General features: G+C 45.6%; 1 protein-coding gene across 1 annotated transcript in view; it reads left to right on the top strand.

Annotated features, from left to right (window-relative positions):
• The window catches only part of ZNF341 (zinc finger protein 341), a 74,591-nt gene continuing 59,545 nt past the window's right edge, over window positions 1-15,046 (top strand). Inside the window, exon 1 of the mRNA XM_068262536.1 lies at window positions 1-61. The gene's annotated coding sequence lies outside the window, so the exon portion shown is untranslated. The remainder of the gene's footprint in view (window positions 62-15,046) is intronic.

The raw sequence follows: 15,046 nt of genomic DNA, 5'->3' as shown, positions 1-15,046 counted from the left end.
GCCAGGCGCACTTACTTCCTCCTTTTGCAACAAACCAGGATTGAAGTGAGGAATGATTTAAGTACGGCACTTTTTTTTTTTTTTTTTTTTTTTTTTAAGCCATTTATTATGCGTCAAATAACTAGTTAGAACAGCAAGTAAAAGAAATACTCCCATTCTACTGCTATATGTTAAAAATGGGGTGATCTAGGAGTCAGCCGGGAACCTCACAGACCAACGGCATACCTGCCAACTTTTTGAGAGGAGAAAGAGGGACACTTAAGCTACGCCCAAGCCACACCACTGACCACGCCCCTTGTCACACCCCCTAGTCATGCATACCATAAAGATTTTATAAGAAAAATGTTGTTTTATCCAGAGTGACCAGATTTTTCTGGGTTCAACCTGGGACCGGGGAGGCGGATTTGCGCAGAAACATGGGTGTGGCCATGATGACATTGTATGGGTTGGAGCTACCGTAATGATGTAACAGCGAGGCATAAGAAAGCAGTGTTTACACCATGATGTGGTGAAACGAGGATTTGCATCATGGGTGTGCAGAAACTGTGTGATGCTATTAGTATACCGTAACCCCAAAGCAGCAAATATAGCCAACTATGACCATTAAATAATAAATGCAGCAACAGTTACCCCAGACACCAGTGAATAAACGCAATGTGGGCAACATTTCAGCAGAAAATAACGCAATGTGGGCAACATTTCAGCACGAAATAAACACAACATTTCCCCTGCAAAATAAACGCAATGTGGGCAAAAAAAGAATATACTCACCTGACAGAAGTCCCATCACCCGGCCGGCCTCTGGCGCGCAGCTCTCCCGACGATCCTCCTGCTCAAATCTCCCGCGCTAAATGGAATAGCAGGGCTACGGGAAGATGGCGTCCGAAGCCCTGTAGTGGAGCCAAATAGTCTCCCATAGGCAAATGCAGGGGGGGGGGGGGGGGGGGAATTACAGCTGCCCAGAATCCCCCTCAGACCAGGGCCGATGCAAATTCTGGGGACAGGCACAAGTTAAAACACCAGAATACCTGCAGGTATCCTGCAGCTCACAGCACTGCCCCCTTTCTTTCCCTGCTACAGTTGTCTTTGGATGTAGCAGCAATGTGTGTACACAGCATGGAGCAGCAGCGTGTGTACACAGCATGGAGAAGCTCTAGGGAACTTAAGATGCGTACACACGTCAGATAAAAGTCTTTGGAAAATTAAAGATCACAGACCAATTTTACCCCCTTTCATGTAGTATGAGAGCCATACTCTACACAGTCTATTCTATGGAGCTGAACTCCCCATCAGATAAAAATCTTTGCAAGATGCTGCACACAAAGATGCTGTACACATGCAACAGATCAGTATCTGCAAAAGATCTGTTCCTGCAAAAGATCCATTCCTGCAAAATGCATTCATAGTCTATGATATCTGCAGATCTCATACACACCTTGTTTAACGGACAATTATCTGTAGATCAGATCCAACAGGTTGGATCTTCAGATCGGCAGATAATTGTCTGATCTGCAGATGAATGTCCATTAAACAAGGTGTGTATGATGATCTGCAGATCTCATAGACTATGAATGCATTTTGCAGGAATGGATCTTTTGCAGGAACAGATCTTTTGCAGATACTGATCTGTTGCGTGTGTACAGCATCTTTGTGTACAGCATCTTGCAAAGATTTTATCTGATGGGGAGTTCAGCTCCATAGAATAGACTGTGTAGAGTATGGCTCTCATACTACATGAAAGGGGGTAAAATTGGTCTGTGATCTTTCATTTTCCAAAGACTCTTATCTGACGTGTGTACCCACCTTTAGGCCACATACACACATCAGACTATAGTCTTTGGAAACTGAAAGATCACAGACCAATCTTACCACCCTTCATGTAGTATGAGAGCCATACTCTACACAGTCTTTTCTATGGAGCTGAACTCCACATCAGAAAAAAATCTTTGCAAGATGCTGCACACACAGATGCTGTACAGACACAAAAGATCAGTATCTGCAAAAGATCTGTTCCTGCCAAAAATCCATTCCTGCAAATTGCAATGATAGTCTATGAGATCTGCAGATCATCATACACACATGATTTAACTGACATTCATCTGCAGATCAGATCCACCAGGATGGATTTTCAGATCTGCGGATGATTGCTTGATCTGCAGATGAATGTCAGTTAAATCATGTGTGTATGATGATCTGCAGATCTCATAGACTATCATTGCAATTTGCAGGAATGGATTTTTGACAGGAACAGATCTTTTGCAGATACTGATCTTTTGTGTCTGTACAGCATCTGTGTGTGCAGCATCTTGCAAAGATTTTTTTCTGATGTGGAGTTCAGCTCCATAGAAAAGACTGTGTAGAGTATGGCTCTCATACTACATGAAGGGTGGTAAGATTGGTCTGTGATCTTTCAGTTTCCAAAGACTATAGTCTGATGTGTGTATGCACCTTTAGAGTCAGATATGAGCACAGCCCTGTGTCCTGCTGCATGAATGCTTCACTTTCCCCTTCATTACCAATGTCAGCTGTCTTTATTATTATCTGTATCCAAACTGCTCCTGATCAATCCCGTTGTCGATCGGACATTTAGTAAATAATTGTAAGAGCCTGTCAGTTGGATGGGAGTTTGCATTACGTGTACCCAGCATGATGTCCTACCATATTACTATACTGTTTTGTGCGTGGCTGAGGGAGACCTTTCAGGAATCCCCCCCCCCCCCCCTTGAAAATCCTGGGTTTGCCCCTGTCTCCAGTACAGGGCTTCGGACACCATCTTCCTGTAGCCCTGCTCTGCCTGAAGACTATGCAGGCTGGAGCGGGGCTGCGGGCAATGAACTGGCGCAGCGTCTATTAGACGTCGCGGCCAGTTGCAATCGGACGGTGGCCAGAGTCTAAAAGCGGCTAAAAGCGGGACGTTTCCCCGGGACATAGCGCAGCCTGGGACAGGGGACCCCGAATCCGGGGATGCGTCCCGGCTAAAGCGGGACGTCTGGGCAACGTATTGTATCGTTAAAACCACACTGGTCCTTTCTATCCTGGTTCATTTCCCTTCATAGTAACATTTTAAAATGAGTAATATATCAATTTAAAGGGTGGGAGTAAAGTTTAGAGTCAAACACTTTTTTTAGTAGAGAAATATATATATTTACATAGAAAGAGGGACAAAGTCCTTAAAGAGGGACAAATGAGGAGGAAAGAGGGGACAGAGCTCCCAAAGAGGGACTGTCCCTCCAAAAATAGGGACAGTTGCCGGGAGCTATGCACTAATTTTTAAGAAATAGGAAACCCAGTGGGATAAAATATCCACTTCACTAACCAAATAGGTTTGGTAAAGTTGCGCGGGCGGAAGTGGTAGCTGGAGCCAGCTCCGTGCCCGAAGACCAGCGTCTAAGTGACGTGGTGTGAATGAGTGTAGGTAGCCACACACAATACAATAAAAGTACCTTATTTTATGGCTATACGATAAAACAATTGATTGTCCTGATAAATCAAAAGGTTTTTATTATATTCGAGCAAGAAATCCGATCGTATTTCCTGTTTTAATTTGATAAAAGTCGAATGGACAGCATAGTGACGTAGTGGTTAGCGCTCTCGCCTTGCAGCGCTGGGTCCCTGGTTTTTAATCTCAGCCGGGTCAGCATCTGCACAGAGTTTGTATGTTCTCCCCGGTGTCTGCGTGGGTCTCCTCTGGGCACTCCGGTTTCCTCCCACATCCCAGAAACATACAGATAAATTAATTGGCTTCACTTCAAATTGGCCCTAGACTACAATACATACACTACACGATACATAATGTACATAGACATAAGACTATGGTAGGGATTAGATTGTGAGCCCCTCTGAGGGAAGGACAGTTAAACAAAAACAATATATACTCTGTACAGCGCAATGTAAGATGTCGGTGCTATATAAGTACTAAATAATATAATAATGGGAGTGGTGAATTTTTCTGATAAATTTTTACGAAAATTGAATAGTGTAGGGTAGATTGTCAATTATATATACTGTATATGATATATACTGTATATCCTTATATATACTCCCAAGCAGAAATTGCCCGAACGGTTCGCTGGCAGACAGTTCCCGGCGGATATCAGCTGTTCGCGCCTGCAGCGGGCAGCGAACACATGGCGCGTTTGACCCAACCCCTATAAATCATCGTTGAGCTAAACTTTGACCCCTTACCTCACAGTCAGCAGACACATGGCAGCCAATGAGCCTGCACTCCCTTACGGACCCCCCCCCCCCCCCTATAAAACGCAGTTGCGCCGGCCATGTTTTATTCTGTCTCCGGGTGTAGTGAGGGAAAGGGACAGAGAGCATTGCTGAGATAGGGAAAGTTAGCAAGGCCTGTTTTGTTGTTCCTCGCTGATTGACTTTCTGTGAAACCACCCCGAGTAATCCTTTTGATGGCTACTACATCGTTCTGCTGGGGGGGGGGGGGGGGGGGGGAGGGGGGTGTTGCAGACACAGTACCACTCCAGTGCATTAGTTTAGACTGTAGTCTGATAGTCCTACTGCATTTCTCTGTGTGTGATGCTCCCCAGGCCAGGGACGGATCAAAACCAAGTTGCACCTGGGGCAAGGTCAGGTTTTGGCACCTAAAGGTCAGGTTTTGCCGCCTAACCTGCCATTCATTTTGCCGCCTTTTTAAGGATTCAACAAACTGCGCCTGGGGCAAGATACCCGCTTGCCCCCCCCTAGATCCGTCCCTGCCCCAGGCTATCTTAGCCAGGTGCTCTACTCGGCTAGGTTTGGTAAGCACCCGGCTGTCATCAGCTCACCTCCTCCTATTCTGTAAGCAGAATTGCACACAGAAGCACCAGTACACACATGGACGTTAAGTGTGAGGATGATGATGTAGTACCCGTTGTTGGTGCCTTTTGGAGGTGTCTGATATAAGTGATGCGGTTGATGATGATGACGATGTGTCCATTGGTGTCACGTGGGTGCCCGCAAGAAGAGATGAAGTACAGGGGGACAGTTCCTATGGGGAGACAGAGAGGAGGAGGAGGAGACTAGTAACTAGCAGGGGGAAGTCGTCAAAAGGAGCTAGTGGCACTGCCAGACAGCATGTATCAGCACCTGGGGTACGCCAGCCAACTGCCCTTCAACGCCTGTTGTTGCCACCACCAGGATGCCATCATTCCAAAGCTGGCCAGTGTGGTATTTTTTTGTGTGTCTGCCTCTGATAACAGCAATGCCATGTGCAGCCTCTGCCAAAGGAAACTTAGTCGTGGGAAGTCCAACACCTACCTAGGGACAACTGCTTTGTAAAGGCACATGATCTCGATCTCACATCACAAACACCTATGGGATGAACACGAGGAAAAGCAGCACACAAACTCATAGCCACCCTCCTCCTCCTGGTCCAGCATCTTCAGCCACATCAATCTCCGCTTTCATTGCCCCCTCCCAACCACCCTTCACTCCGCTGCCTCTCACCTTGAGCAGTTCTTGTTCATCTGCCCACAGTCAGGTGTCTGTCAAGGAAGTTTTTTTTTTTTTTTTTTTTTACCTCAGCTCGACTTTTGCCCAGCCTAAGAAATGCACTTCATTGCCATGCTCCTGTGGCATTTGGGCTTTAGTTGCATCATTGTCCAATTTTAGCTTTACTTTAAACTGTGAAAAACATGGCTAATATTAGCCTTCCTCTGTCCTTTGTAATAAGACAAAAAATAAAAGACAAAAAAACGAGGTCCATATGGTCCTTAATTCTCATACTATACATTCTATTCACATCCTCATCTACACTTACACTGTACAACCAACCTTCCAACCAGGGCCGTGCAGAGGCAAGAGAGGCTCCAGCCCCAGGGCTCGGTGCAGGAGGGGGCGTACAACCCCCCCAGCCACCCCCCACTGCACCTGAAGCAGAGAGAAACAAGAAAAAGGGGTCACATGGCAACGACCACAAGCCAGACAACCAGAGACCAAGGTGCCAGGAGCCCTGGGGCGCCTCAGAGTTTAGCAATCAGTGCAGGAGGGATAGAGGGGTGCACCTGGCGTCCTAGCCCCGGGTGCCGGAGGACCCCGTACTGGCTGTGCCTCCAACCTCCTTATGCTGTACACCCTGACTTCATACACTCTTATTCATTTTATACCTTTCTCTTCATCCATTGCCCTCATGCCTATACCTCCTAACATTCTCATTACCCTTTATTAAGGAATTTACTCTCTGTCAACAAATAAACACCATGAAGCTCTCATATATCCATTTCTTGCTCGCTCTACTACTTCTATCTCTCCTTCACACAACACATTCATTTGCTCAATCCATTCATCTAGTGTGGGGGATCTTGTGTCTTTCCATTTGGTGGCAATCATATTTTTGGCGACTTGGGTATGTGTAAAAATACACCCCAAAACACATTATACTACTTCTCCTGAGTACGGCGATACCACATGTGTGGCACGTTTTTGCACCCTAACTGCGCTAAGGGGCCCAAAGTCCACAGGTCATTTTGCGACATTTGGTTTCAAGACTACTCATCACGGTTTAGGGCCTCTAAAATGCCAGGGCAGTATAGGAACCCCACAAATGACCCCATTTTAGAAAGAAGACACCCCAAGGTATTCTGTTAGTAGTACGGTGAGTTCATAGAAGATTTTATTTTTTGTCACAAATTAGCGGAAATTGATTTTTATTTTTTTTTTCCACAAAGTGTCATTTTCCACTAACTTGTTACAAAAACAAAAAAACTTCTATGAACTCACCATACTACTAACGGAATACCTTGGGGTGTCTTCTTTCTAAAATGGGGTCATTTGTGGGGTTCCTATACTGCCCTTGCATTTTAGAGGCCCTAAACCGTGATGAGTAGTCTAGATACCAAATGCCTCAAAATGACCTGTGAATAGGACGTTGGGCCCCTTAGCGCACCTTGGCTGCAAAAAAGTCTCACACATGTGGTATCGCCGTACTCAGGAGAAGTAGTATAATGTGTTTTGGGGTGTATTTTTACACATACCCATGCTGGGTGAGAGAAATATCTCTGTAAATGGACAATTGAATTGTGTGTAAAAAAAAAAAAAAAAAATCAAAAAATTGTCAATTACAGAGATATTTCTCCCACCCAGCATGGGTATGTGTAAAAATACACCCCAAAACACATTATACTAATTCTCCTGAGTACGGCGATACCACATGTGTGACACTTTTTTGCAGCCTAGGTGCGCTAAGGGGCCCAACGTCCTATTCACAGGTCATTTTGAGGCATTTGGTATCTAGACTACTCCTTACGGTTTAGGGCCCCTAAAATGCCAGGGCAGTATAGGAACCCCACAAGTGACCCCATTTTAGAAAGAAGACACCCCAAGGTATTCCATTAGGTGTATGGTGAGTTCATAGAAGATTTTATTTTTTGTCACAAGTTAGTGGAAAGTGACACTTTGTGAAAAAAACAATAAAGGGAAGGGGGGTGGGGGGCGAGATTAGTGTGATTGGGTGCGACATAGGGTGGCTGCAGCCTGCCCTAGTGGTCCCTCGATCACTGGGAACACCAGGGCAGGAGGCAGCCTGTATAATACACTTTGTATACATTACAAAGTGTATTATACATTTTGTAGCGGCGATCGGGCAGCTAGTAACCCGCCGGCGGGTTACAGCGTGAGGGGGCGGAGCCTGTCGCCAGCGGCTGATCGCGTCATGAATGACGCGATCGCCGCATAACCACGCCCACCGCCGCCACCGCCGATGGGCGTATTGTGGTCGTTTGGGCCCAGCCCTTGCCGCCGCCCATCGGCTGTGGGCGGTCAGCAAGTGGTTAAGACTAAAATTTTTCTTTTTTGAGGGTAAATTTGTTTGTCATCCCAAAATTTCGCCATTACAGGACATGGACCACCACATAAGGACAATAGACCCACCGTCCTGCCCACATCTCCAGCATTTACCCCCTTGATGGGGGAATTTATTTTTAGATTCAGGCGCTATAAACCATCTGGTAGCTGTCTTGGATTGTAACAGCTGGAGAAAACAGGGAGTCTGCAGTTGTCTAACCAGACTTATGGCCAGTCAACACCTTGGTTGAGCTTTTTTTCCCCCACTTGTCACAGTATACTGGACGTGGCTGAGATTGATATTCCGTAAGATATAAAAACGTATTCAAACTAGAGAATGTTTTCTTTATTGGTTTATTTAGAAAAATGTGTCTGTCAAGGAAGTTTTTGAGCGGAAGAAGCCAATGTCTCATAGTCAGTCCCTTGCCCGGCATCTGACAGCTGGCTTGTCAGCAAAGACGGGACAAGGTCCTCCAGCACCCAAGGCTGAGACACCAAAATGCGCCCCCCAACCCTCCCACTCCAGCCATCACACAATGATTGCTATTAGACTAAGAGGCACCCCAGGGCCCCCAACCCCCCAACACCTTATTCTCTAGTTATCTGGCTTGCAGTCACTGCCATGTATCCCCTTTTCTTATTTCTCTCTGCTTCAAACACAATAGGGGAATAATAGCTGAGTGAGTTGTGCGCCCCTCCTACACTGCGCCCTGAGGCTGGAGCCTCTCTTGCCTCTGCCTCGGCCCGGCCCTGCTTGTCAGAACTGTTAGCCCACCAGCTTTTACCATACAAGCTGATGGAGTCTGAGGCCTTTAAAAAAATTCTTACACCGCAGTGGAAGGTACCAGGCAGAACATTTTTCTCCAAAAAGGCAATCCCCAAACTGTACCGGTATGTGGAAAGACAAGTCGTGGCATATCTGGCAAACAGTGTTGGGGCAAGGGTCCATCTGACCACTTATTCCTGGTCTTCAAAGCATGATCAGGGCAGGTATAGCACGTACACTGCGCATTGAGTAAACCTGTTGATGGCTGCCAAGCAAGGAATGCGTGGCTCTGAGTTGGTGATACCACCACAACTACAATCTGTTGGTGGCATTGAATTTGGGCAAGTTAACACGTGTCCTGCATGGCACATGTGTTGAATATTATACAGCACTTTGTGTCTAATGCTTCATACACACTTGAGATAAAAGTCTTTGGAAAAGGCAAGATCACAGACCAATCTTACCACCCTTCATGTAGTATGAGAGCCATACTCTACACAGTCTATTCTATGGAGCTGCACTCCCCAACAAATAAAATCTTTGCAGGATGCTGCACACACAGATGCCCGTACACACTCAAAAGATCATTATCTGCAAAAGATCTGTTCCTGCAAAATATCCATTCCATGCAAAATGCATTATAGTCTATGAGATCTGCAGATCATCATACACACTTGGTTTAATAGACAATCATCTGCAGATCATCTGCAGATCAGATTCAACAGGGTGGATTTTCAGATCTGCAGATGATTGCCAGATATGCAGATGAAGTCTGTTAAACCAAGTGTGTATGATGATCTCCAGATCTCATAGACTATAATGCATTTTGCATGGAATGGATCTTTTGCAGGAACAGATCTTTTGCAGATAATGATCTTTTGAGTGTGTACAGGCATCTTTGTGTGCAGCATCTTGCAAAGATTTTATCTGATGGGGAGTGCAGCTCCATAGAATAGACTGTGTAGGTATGGCTCTCATACTACATGGAATGGGGTAAAATTGGTCTGTGATCTTTTATTTTCCAAAGACTGTTATCTCAAGTGTGTATGAAGCATAAGTATCCAGGGTTACAGAAGGTACCTAAGCAGTCCAGGAAGGTGTATGGCCATTTCAGGCGTTCCTACACGGTCATGGCATGCTTTGCAGATATTCAGCGGCGAAAGAACCTGCCTGTGAGGCGCTTGATTTGTGACAGCCTGACTTGCTCGAATTAAATGCTCCTCATGGTCAACCACCTGCTCCAACAAGAAAAAACCATCAATTAGTATCTGTACGAGTACTGAATGCCCATGCGCAATGCTTGCATGCATCCTTTTGATGAGGTGACAAACCTGGTGAGTCGCAGTGAAGGCACCATCGACAACCTGGTCCCATACACTTTGTTCCTGGAGTGTGGTGTGCCCTGCGAAGAGTGGTGGATAAGGCCGTAGAGGAGCGTGACCACCAGAACCAGACTTGGCGTCGACACCTGCTGTACCTGCGGCAATGCAGAGGGAGGAGTAATTTAAGGAAGAAGACAGGGCTGCAGACCCCTCCAAATCCCCGAAGGGGGGGGGGGGGACGACTCTGGCCGGCGCTTCCTGGAAGGGGCAGAGCTCTCTGCTGCAGCTCTGCCTCTTCAGATGTCAATCGCGTCGGAACACCGCCTCTCCCCGCCCTCTCACTCTTCCTTCACAGAGAGGGGCGGGGAGAGGTGGCGATTGACGGCAGGAGAGGAAGAGCTACAGCTCATAGCTCTGCCTCTCAGGGCAGCACAATCCACGACCATGTTGGTCGTGGATGTTTGTGTGGGGATTTGTTTTTCATCGGGGATGCGGCGGTTTACACCTAATGAGACTTCTGAAGCGAATTAAAAAAGGTAAATATAGCAAAAAAAATTCGCTTCAGAGTCTCTGTAGGGCTGCTGCTGTAGCAGTGGCTGCTACAAAACCTAACTTTTCTGGCGTGTGATTGTACATGCATAATTTTTTGTCCTCTGGTGCTCCACAGGGCTGCAACAACCAAAAAAAAAAAAAAAAAAAAGGCATGTACAAGATGCCAATTCCCCTTCGTGATCGTTACCTCGTCGTGGTGAAGGGGCCTGCGTATCACAATGAAGCAATGACCTGTATGAGTGTGTTGGGGGCACACCCAAGATAATAAGGTCGTTGCTTCATTGTGGACAGACCAAATTCGATCGGCTGGATAAGTTTTGCCAATTTTTTTTTTTTTTTTTTTTTTTTGGTCACCTCAGACATTCATTCAATAAAGCCTATTAGGCCAACATTCGGCCCACACTGCAGAAGCAGTTTTTTTTTTTTGGTCACTTTACTGTCATTGAACTACTTCAGCTCGACCATAGGAGCTGTAAAACCGCCATCGCTTGCACCCTCGGCAATGTGTGCACTAGTATAATGGTGGCCACTACACAAAGATTGCTGCCGAGAGGACTAACATTTAAATCCTGAAAGACTACTAACAACTCTTTACGGTTGTTTGCGGTGTGTTAAACGCCGAGTTTGGTCTGTCAGTGTGAAGCAGATATAACCCTTACACTACCACCATGTGTACACACTCCGGACTTTTGAAAGCAGCCCTTTATTCCTCAAATGTAGGAATGTATTGTGATTTATGCCCTTTAGGGATTAAAACACAATTCTGCGTCAACTCCGTAATTTTTGGTGGGACTTTTGGCATAGACTCCCCTCCGGCATGCCACAGTCCAGGTGTTGGACCCCTTGAAACAACCTTTCCATCACTTTTGTGGCGAGAGAGTCCCCGTAGGTTTTAAAATTTGCCTGCCCATTGAAGTCTATCGCAATTCGCCCGGTTCACGCAAACTTGAACTTTTACGGAAGTTCGAGTTCGGTGTCCGCAAACCCAAAATTTGATGTTCGCAACATCTCTACTCTCAAGCAGTTTTCAGTAATTTTTTTCATAATTGTGGGAAAATTGAACATATGTGTGGTACATTGGTTAGATTTTTTTTAAATGTTACAATAAATCAGAAAAATTTGGTGGCTGGATGGTGTAATGGTTAAGGGCTCAGCCTCTGACACAGGAGACCAGGATTCAAATCTCGGCTCTGCCTGTTCAGTAAGCCAGCACCTATTCAGTAGGAGACCTTTGGCAAGTCTCCCTAACACTGCTACTGCCTATAGCGCGTGCCCTAGTGGCTGCTGCTCTGGTGCTTTGAGTCCGCAAGGAGAAAAGCGAGATATACATTTTTTTTGGTTTTGTTTTTTAAATCTTGAATTGAAAAGAAATGTAAAAAATTGTATTGTGTGTGGCCAGTTTTAGTCTTTCCTGCTGGGACCCCCATTTCTTACAAATTAGTAGTTGCGATCACTTATTAATTTATGCAAACAGGGATCAGTCATTGGTCTATGAGGTTTTCCAGTGGGGCATCTCAACTAGACTAGCACAGAAAATGTAATAAAAGGCTTTTTCCAGGAAGGAAGTTAAAATACAGCAGAAAAGAATTTTAGTTTTTTATTGTGATTTGTGCCCCAGTTTGTAAAAATATCCCTGTGTCTGGGAACTCCATGGTGCTTCAGGCCCTGTTCCCAGTGATCAGTTGCATTACAGAATAATTCTGCATGTCAGCTCACTGCCCATACAATCCAATGGGGCTGGTCACAGTACTGCAGTTTAACTGATGGCGTTATTCTTAACTCGCTGCATGCAGGCTTTGTATGGGTAACATGCGGCGCCCCTGTATCTAACCTTGCGTTCCTGCTGTCACAGGGAACGCAACGCAACTGATCACTGTGAACTGGGCTAACTTTGTCTCCAGTCAACACTGTTCCGGTCCCCTCCACCATAACCCCCTGTGCCACATTACAGGAAACCCCATATTGCTCTCACATTATTGTGCCTATTGCTTGAAAGGAGAAGTGTTAACTATAAAGACCACGCCTCCTCTTCAGTCAGTGGTGTGGGGAGGGGAGGAGTTTGTGGTGTGATCATCACACTTTCAGGTGTCACATTGGAAGGCCAATTTGCCATGTCACCATAGCCCACCTGTGGTACCCAACTGGACTTAAAAAAAAAGAAAAACTGTGACCAAAAATTTAACTTCATCCCAATCAGTAGCTGATACCCCTTTTCCCATGAGAAATCTTTTCCTTTTCTCAAACAGATCATCAGGGGGCTCTGTATGGCTAATATTGGGGTGAAACCCCTCCTACAGTGTGAGGTCATGACCATGGTCCTGACAGTTTCCTGTCTGTGAACCTCATTGCATTGTGGGAAATAACATCCGTTTACAGCTGGGTCCAACTGCCAAGCAGCAGGTACTTCCAGTGACATCACCTACCAGCAGTAAAATGTCACCATGTGGTAAATGTCAGAATCTAAATCAGGGAGAGGAAAGATTTTTACAATGGGCAAACACGGACTAAATCAATCAATCATACATATATAATTATTGTAAAAATGAAGCACTTTTTATTACATTATTTTCACTGGGGTTCCTCTTTAAGCCCTAGCATGTCATAGCTAAAAACCTGCAGGCTGGGAACCCACTAGGCATTGCGTGAAAGGTTGCGTTTTGCTGCATATGAATTTGTGTGTTTTGAATTTCGCACATGCCTTTTGCTTGTGTTTTAATGCATTTGCGTTTCGCACATAAGAAAGAAGGCATACCAAATGCACAAAAACGCATTTGCAATTTATATGCGTTTTATGATCACCACTAGGAAGTCAACAAGAAGCAGAAATACATCACCAAACTTGTTTTTTTTTTTTTAAAGTATTAAAACCACAATAAAACACTATACCTCTGCGTCACCATTGACATTCATTACGTGCGTTTTACAGGGCGATTTGGCATTGTATGAAATTGCCTGTGATTTCAATGAGTGTGACCCCTGCTTGAGAAAACAACGACCACAGTGAAGGGCGCATACACACATCCAGTTTTGATTTGTCATTCACTAGCCAACTTTACCACCACATTTAGGCCTGGTACACACTCTCCGTTATGATTGGCCAGTCACTCACTAACTCCGTGTAGTATGAGGGCTTACCTACATAATCTGCTCATAGTATTCAATATCTGTTGCCCCTAAACTACATGGAGGTGGTAAGATTGGTCAGTGATTGGCCAATCATAATTGAAAGTCTGTACCAGGCTTTAGTATTGAGGGATTACAGATTTTGAATACTATAAACAGATTGTGTAGGTAAGCTCTCATATTATATGAAAGTATTAAAATTGGCCAATCAAATTTGAATGTGTCGTTGCAGTGGCGTAATGAAGGAGCTTGGGGCCCCTGTGCGGTTTTACATGGGGCCCCAAGCACTATTGATATGAAGCCCTAAAACATACCAAGGACATCTGCAGTGTCAGAGAGGTGTAATCAGAGTACTAAAATAGCTTGTTAACGATTACCACTATTCAATGCACATATAGGCCTGGTGCACACCAGAGGAGTTTTTCTGAGCGTATTGAGTTTTTAAATCTGCTGCTAATGTTATTCTATGTGTCTGTGCACACTGGAGCAATGAGGTTTTGTAAAAAAAAACCCATAGCATTACATTGGGAAGAGCTTTTGAAACCTCTAAAAGCTCTTCCCAATGTAATGCTATGGGTTTTTTTTACAAAACCTCACTGCTCCAGTGTGCACAGACACATAGGATAACATTAGCAGCATATTTAAAAACTCAAAACGCTCAGAAAAACTCCTCTGGTGTGCACCAGGCCATAGAGATGTTCTTTACCAGGATAGCACAAATAAGAAGCTAATAAGATCGATGAAGGATGGCCCCTAGTGGGCCCCTCTGGCCCTAGGGGCCCTGATGCAGTCGCAACCTCTGCATCCCCTATTGCTACACCACTGTGCAGCAGGCTTTAGGCTTCCTGCACACTGCAAATCCGTTTTGCAATTCCGATTTTCCCTGAATGCAATCAACAGAAAAACGGAGGAAAAAATGCAGCATGCAGTAACGATTAAAAATTGGAATCTGATGTAAAAACCGATTACAAATTGGAATCGGAATCGCATGCCGTGTGCAGGGAGCCTAGATTCTGATTTTTAATCGGTGTTTACATCCGATTCCGATTTCGTTACTGCATGCTACGTTTTTTTCTCTGTTTTTCTGTTGATTGCATTAAAGTGAACCTAAAGTCACCCCAAAAAAAAATGAGATAAACTCACCTGGGGCTTCCCTCAGCCCCCTGCAGACGATCGATGCCTTCGCAGCCCCGCTCCGATGGCCCAGGACCCGCCGGCGAGCACTTCCGGTTTGGCCGTCACCAGCCGACAGGCATGGGAACGCGAGTGATTGTTCGCGTTCCCAGCCTGTATATCGCCCCCTATGCTGCTATTGCGGCCTCCTGGCGATATACAGGCTGGGACCGCGAACAATCACTCGCGTTCCCTTGCCTGTCGGCCAAACCGGAAGTGCTCGCCGGCGGGTCCTGGGCCATCGGAGCGGGGCTGCGAGGGCACCGATCGTCTGTAAGGGGCTGAGGGAAGCCCCAGGTGAGTTCCTCTCATTTTTTTGGGGGTGACTTTA

The sequence above is a fragment of the Hyperolius riggenbachi genome, chromosome 12, assembly GCF_040937935.1.
Source record: "Hyperolius riggenbachi isolate aHypRig1 chromosome 12, aHypRig1.pri, whole genome shotgun sequence".
Lineage (NCBI taxonomy): Eukaryota > Metazoa > Chordata > Amphibia > Anura > Hyperoliidae > Hyperolius > Hyperolius riggenbachi.
This window is presented reverse-complemented; position numbering and strand designations above follow the sequence as displayed.